Raw genomic sequence first — 6040 nt, forward strand, 5'->3', positions numbered from 1 at the left:
TGCATGTGTGCCCAAAATCCTGAGAGGAGAATGGAGAAGGGTGATTTCTCACTTTCTGTCTCTTTGTCAAGTACACGTGCCCTATAGTAAAACTCTCTTTAAAAAATTGCTTTTATCACCCTTCTCAATGTATCTTCTTGTGGTTATTTTGCTCCATTACGATGCTAGAACCTCTCAGCTAGACCCTAGAGTTCCCACAAAGGTATTCTTACCTGTATGTAGTTGTCAAAATCATTGTTTCTGTGGGGGTCTGAAGACTGATCCCTTCTATTCTGGCATTCTGCTAATATCCCTCCCTTGGTATAGTATTTTTTTGTTGCTATTGTTCTCTGTGTATTCTTCTATTCATCTCAACTAAGAAAGGTTAATAAAAATTTTTTTGAATAGATTTTAGCTTTTACAGTTTTACTTTTACAGCAAAATTGAGCATAAATTGTAGAAAGTTCCCATGTACTCTCTGCCCCCACACATGCGCAACTTTCCCCACTATCAACATCCTCCACCACAGTGGTAACTTTATTGTAATCCATGAGCCTTCTTTGACACATTATCCCCAAAGTCCATAGTTGACATTATAGTTCACTCTAGGTACTGTACATTTTTTTGGTTGTAGGTTTTTTTCTTTTTATTATTTTATACATTCAATCATTGTATATCACCACAGCTTGTAAAATGAATTACCCAACATGAATACAATTCACACCAGTCCAGTGAAGACATCATATCAGACAGTCCTTCATTTCTGTGTCCTTTAAATGTCTTGACTCTCTATTTTTCTCCTTGATTCCTTTCCTCTCACTCCCCCCAACCAATCCTCTTCTCAGACTGTCTCCAGTGTCTGTAACCACTTACCTTGCTTCTAAATCCACTAATCTTAGTTTCTGCCACAGAGTGTGGACAGTTGGTATATATTAAGTGGAGACATCCAATGTCTCTCTTTCATAGCCTAGCTTGCTTCGTTCAGCAGTAGATCTTCCATATCCGTCTACTTTCTATCAAATGCAAGGGTCTTGCTTTTTATGGCTGAGTAGTATTCCATTGTGTATACATGCCACACTTTCTCAATCCATTCATCTGTTCGTGGACATTTGGGTTGGATCTGTGTCTTAGCAATTGTGAATAATGCCACAATAAACAGAGATGTGCAAGCACTTTCCTGACTGAGCAGTGTTGCACATTTTATGTATTTGAACAAGAGGACAGTGGCATGTATCCACTATTATAGTATCATGCACATTTTCATTTCCCTAAAAATCTTCTGTGCTCTATTTGTCCCTTCCTTCTCTTAACCTCTGGCAATCACTGATTATTTTATTTATTTATTTATTTATTTATTTATTTATTTTTGAGGGGGAGAGGTTTTTGCTATAGGGTGTGTGCGCTCGCCAGAAAGACAGAGAGGAACAGAGAGATAGAAATCGAGAAATCACTCCCCAGGAAGATGGCCATGCCGCAATCCCTTCTCCTCCATTTTCCTCTTGGGATTTTGAGAACGCATGCACATGTGCCTGGCGTGAGTTTAAGCCACCAGGTCTGGGACTCAGACTGCCGAGCTACATGGGAGTTCAGCAACATAGCCATTACACTAACTGCTGGTCCTAATCACTGATTATTTTTAATGTATCCCTAATTTTACCTTCTCAAGAATGTCAGATAATTGGAAACATACAGTGTACAGTCTTTTCAGATTGACAAGATTGATTTTTCACATCTGCAAACATCAAATACCTGTTTCTTCTATAATTTCTTTCATCAGTGTTTGATAGTTCTCTACATATAGCTCTTATACATATTTTGCTAGATTTATACATAAGTATTTCATTTTGAGGGATATTAATGTAACTGGTACTGTGGGGAGTTTTGTTTTTTGTTAGAGGCACATACACTTGCTGGAGAGACAGAGAAAGGGAGAGGAGGAAGCACCTCCCATGGATTTGGTCATACCACAAACCCTCCTCCCTCTTTCCTCCCTTTCAGGATTTAAGGCATGCATACACACGTCTGATGTGTTTCTCAAGCTGCTGGGTCTGGGACTGCAACCACGGGGTGGACCATTTGGGATATGGCTGCCTTAACCACCAAGCCACAGAGCTGACCCCTAAGAAGGATTTTTCGTTTCCCTCTCACTTCTTTCAAGGTTTTGTTTGTTTGTTTGTTCTATGCATTTCAAATATATCTATATGTAGGTTTTGGGTATTTTTGTTTATTTTCTTTTGTTTTGTTTGTTGGCATTTGTCTTTCTTGGTGTTCTCTGAGCTTCTTGAACCTGTGGCTTATTATCTTACATTAATTTTGGGATATTCTGAGCCAGCTCCATGGCCTAGTAATTCTACTAGTTAAGGGAGCTGGACCCCACATGACCAACATCAGTTCAAGTCCTACCCAGGAGCTTGAAAAGAATGCTGGATATATGTGCATACATGCCCTAAATCCCAACAGGAGGGAGAGATGGTGGAGAAGCGATTGTGGTGTGACCATGCCCCATTAGGGGGTGCTTTCTCTGTTTCTCCTCTCTCTGATGAGCACAAGGAGGGGGGATTCTCAGTCACTAAATATTTCTTCTGTTTCTTTTTTCTTCTCTGGCAGTCATATTACATGTATTTTACATAGTTAATGTTTTTTCCCTCAGCTCTTGAATATTCTAGTCTCTCCCTTTTTTTCCTTCAGTCCTTTTTCTCATGGCTTTTTAGTTGTGAAAGTTTCTATCAACAAACCCTCAAGCTTAAAGGTTCTTTCTTCAGCAATTTCCAACCTATTAGTGAGCTCATCAAAGGAATTCTTTATTTCTATTACAAGAATTTTTTTTATCTTCAGCATTTATTTTTCCTTAAAACTTCCATCTCTCTAACTACATTGTTCATCTGTTTTTGTATGTTCATCTACTTTTTCCATTAGAGTCTGTAGCATATTCATTAGTGTTTTAGATTCCATCTGATAATCCCAACATCCTTGTCACATGTATGATTATGCTTCTTTTTTTGTCTCTTAAACTGTGGTTTTTGTTTGTTTTATTTTTGCTTTGTTTTGCCTTTTAGAATGCTATGTTTTATTTATTTATTTATTTATTTATTTATTTATTTATTTGCCTGTGAGCATATATACACTTGCCAAAAAGAGATTGGGGGGGAGGCAAGAAAGCACCACCACCCCCCCGTGCAGAAGGGTTACACCACAATCTCTTCATTTTTCCATCCTGTCAGGATGTGGGGGCACTTGTGCACTTGTGCCTGGTGTGTTTGTCAAGCTACCAGAACTGGAATTCGAACTGTACAGCCAGCCTTATGAGAGCTGGCTCCCTTACCCACTAAGCCACAGGGCCTACCTCCTTGTAATTTTTTGCTGAAAATGAGACAGGATGGTAAACAGAACTCAGGTAACTAAGCCTTTAGTGATGTAGGATAAGGTGTTGGGGAAAGGAAGCATTCTGTAGTTACATGATTAGGTTTCAGTCTTTTAGAGAACCTGAGCCCCTAAGTTGTAAACTTTGCAAGAGCTTCTCTAGTAAACTAGATTTGAGTACTTCTCTTTCCCCAGGTTGGATGGATTCTGAAAAAAAAAAAAAAAAAAATCCCCAATAAGTAATATAAAAGTAATATACCTTTTCTTGATGGCAGATTTTGCTAAGAACCGAGCAAACGTTTTCACATGTAACAACATGACTATTGTTCTCCTTCCCCTGCTGGAAGCATAAGAGGATACTTCTTTGATATTTACTCTGGGAACTTGGTAGTACTAGTGGAGTTAAAACTCACAAGAATGGGAAAAAAAAAAAAAAAAAAAAACTCACAAGAATGTGCTCTTCTCCCTGACTATGCCTCTTGGGGTTTTAACTTTCAGACTTGTCCACTCTGAGCCTTCAATATGTGGACAATTACAGTTCAGGTTTCCCTCAGTACTGGCTCCTATTCATAGATTTCTGCTCCTGTCAGTTGTGATTCTAATAATCCAATTGTCTCTCCAATTTGGGGGCATCAACTTGCCCTGAGACCCAATTCTCTGGTAGACTGAAGAGTTATTGAGTTCTCAGTTCATTCAGCTTTTTACTGGTTGGGTTGTTATGATAGAGTGATGACTTCCAAGTTCTTTACACAGTGAACCAGAAACCAGTTCCTCTTTTCTTTTCTATGGTTTCTCAGTGGTCTCTCCATGTTCACTGTCAACAGTTAGAAATACACTTTACTGACTCTCATCCTGGGCCAGGGCTTTGGCCATAGTTGTATGGTATTCCAGTCAACTGTAGCTCCCCATAAAATATCAGGACCCTGCTGTGAGAGGATCAGGCAGCCTTAACCCCAGACCCCAGGACCACCACCCGGGAAGCCAGTATGGCCCAACCTCTGGGCTGCATGAGCCAGCCAGCCAGGTGAGGGCTGTCACAGTGTTCCTGGCCTCTAAAGCTAACCTCTGTACAGGCACTGAGCTGCTTGTGACAGGCAGTGCAGAGCTGGGGTATGGGTGCGAGACTACTCAGGATACCCCCATGGACGCCCTGGCCCTCCCGTCCTGATTCCCAATAATTCTGCTTGGGCCTCCCTGCCTAGGACTCTCACGCTCCAAACCTCAATTCTATCATCTGCCTCCCCAGTACAGTCTTGCCTTCCCCATATTCCTTAGACTTTAAGCTCATTTAGGAATGTGCCTATAAAAGAGCTTTGCAGCCAGAAAATAAAAAGAAAAAAAAAGAAGAGAAATATATACTTTATTTATAATTTCAGTTCAGTGTTGGAGGGTTATTCCTGTATCTAACTGCAAGCTGTCAGAGATGGAAATCTTTAGTATTTCCTTTTGAAGTAAAACTGCGGGCTTTCCCATTTGGAACATATCAATTTATACTCCAACTATCAGGTTCTCCATGGTGAACAACTTCAGTAATACCTTGGACAATCATAGTGTCTGAGTATCTTTCTATATAAATCTTGTTTATTTCTATCTCATCTTGTTCTAACACCTACTTTTAGGATGTTAGTATTTCTGTTAGGATGTTGGTCATTATTTTACTGATTCTTAAGAGTGACAAACCTTGTTTGTCACATCTTTGTTATAGTCAGTTTCTTGTGGTCTTTCTTAAGTTAAATTTGGTGTGTGTTATATTCCTGAGTGCCAACCCAAAGATCCGAATTTACCAGATCTGGAGTGAACTCTATGGATATGTATCTTAATGAAATATTCAGTTATTACAGTAGACTACATTCTGAAAAAGTACTAGGAGATAGGTCATTTGACAAATCAAATAAAGGTATCATGACTTCAAGCCTGATGGTCCTTACATTACACCACAGTTAATCACTTTTTCATTTCCTGCTTTCTCTTTCTCCCATCCAGTTGTCACAAGAGCCTTAAGAAATCGATATGGTAGTTAAGAGAATTATATTCCTAGTAAACATGCTAAGTCATTGAAACTACTTCTTGACATCAGACAGATCTGGGTTCAGGTCCTGACCCACTGGATTATTTTCCAACTGTTGTGTGTGTTTGGGCTATGTTACTTAACCTTTTTAGGCCTCAGCTGCCCCTGCAAGTTGTATGTAATCAAGATATCTCACCTCTGAGGGCTGAATAAAAATTAATTAAGTAATATTTGGAAAGCATTTAGCACAACCTTTGGGCATAGTAAGAGATGGATCACTAACTAGTAGCCCTTTTATATTTTTATCAGATTCTGAGTTCATGAGAATGGCCTCTAATTTGCAGACCAAGATCAGAGCTTTGAGAGTGGTCTGCTGCAGATGCAGGAAATATAAGCATGTATTGAAAGTAACTGTCTAAAAATCTGTCTTTTTATTATTACCATAAAAAGGTAATTATAAACAAAGTCAGTGATAAACACTCCTCCTCAAAGACATATATTATTGGATTAGATCTTAAGTAATTGCTATGATTTACTGTTGAATTTTAATAATATATGTGTCCTTCAAGCTAGCATTATTTTTAATTTTCCAGAGGGCACATATGCTAGATGGAAATAGACAAAGAGAGAGGGGAAGTGAGAAAGCACCCCCCCCCCCCCCCCGGCCATAGCTTTGGCTTAGTCTCTCTTTTT

The 6040-nt window shown here is 39.2% G+C and overlaps 1 long non-coding RNA gene across 1 annotated transcript in view; it reads right to left on the reverse strand.

Annotated features, from left to right (window-relative positions):
* Positions 1–3369: 3369 nt before the first annotated feature.
* LOC102501544 (uncharacterized) overlaps positions 3370–6040 on the reverse strand; it is an 8476-nt gene continuing 5805 nt past the window's right edge. Inside the window, exon 3 of the long non-coding RNA XR_001369702.2 lies at positions 3370–3546. This is a non-coding gene — a long non-coding RNA (uncharacterized LOC102501544). The remainder of the gene's footprint in view (positions 3547–6040) is intronic.

This window comes from Tupaia chinensis, unplaced genomic scaffold, assembly GCF_000334495.1.
Source record: "Tupaia chinensis unplaced genomic scaffold, TupChi_1.0 Scaffold145367_1, whole genome shotgun sequence".
NCBI classification, from domain to species: Eukaryota; Metazoa; Chordata; class Mammalia; order Scandentia; family Tupaiidae; genus Tupaia; species Tupaia belangeri.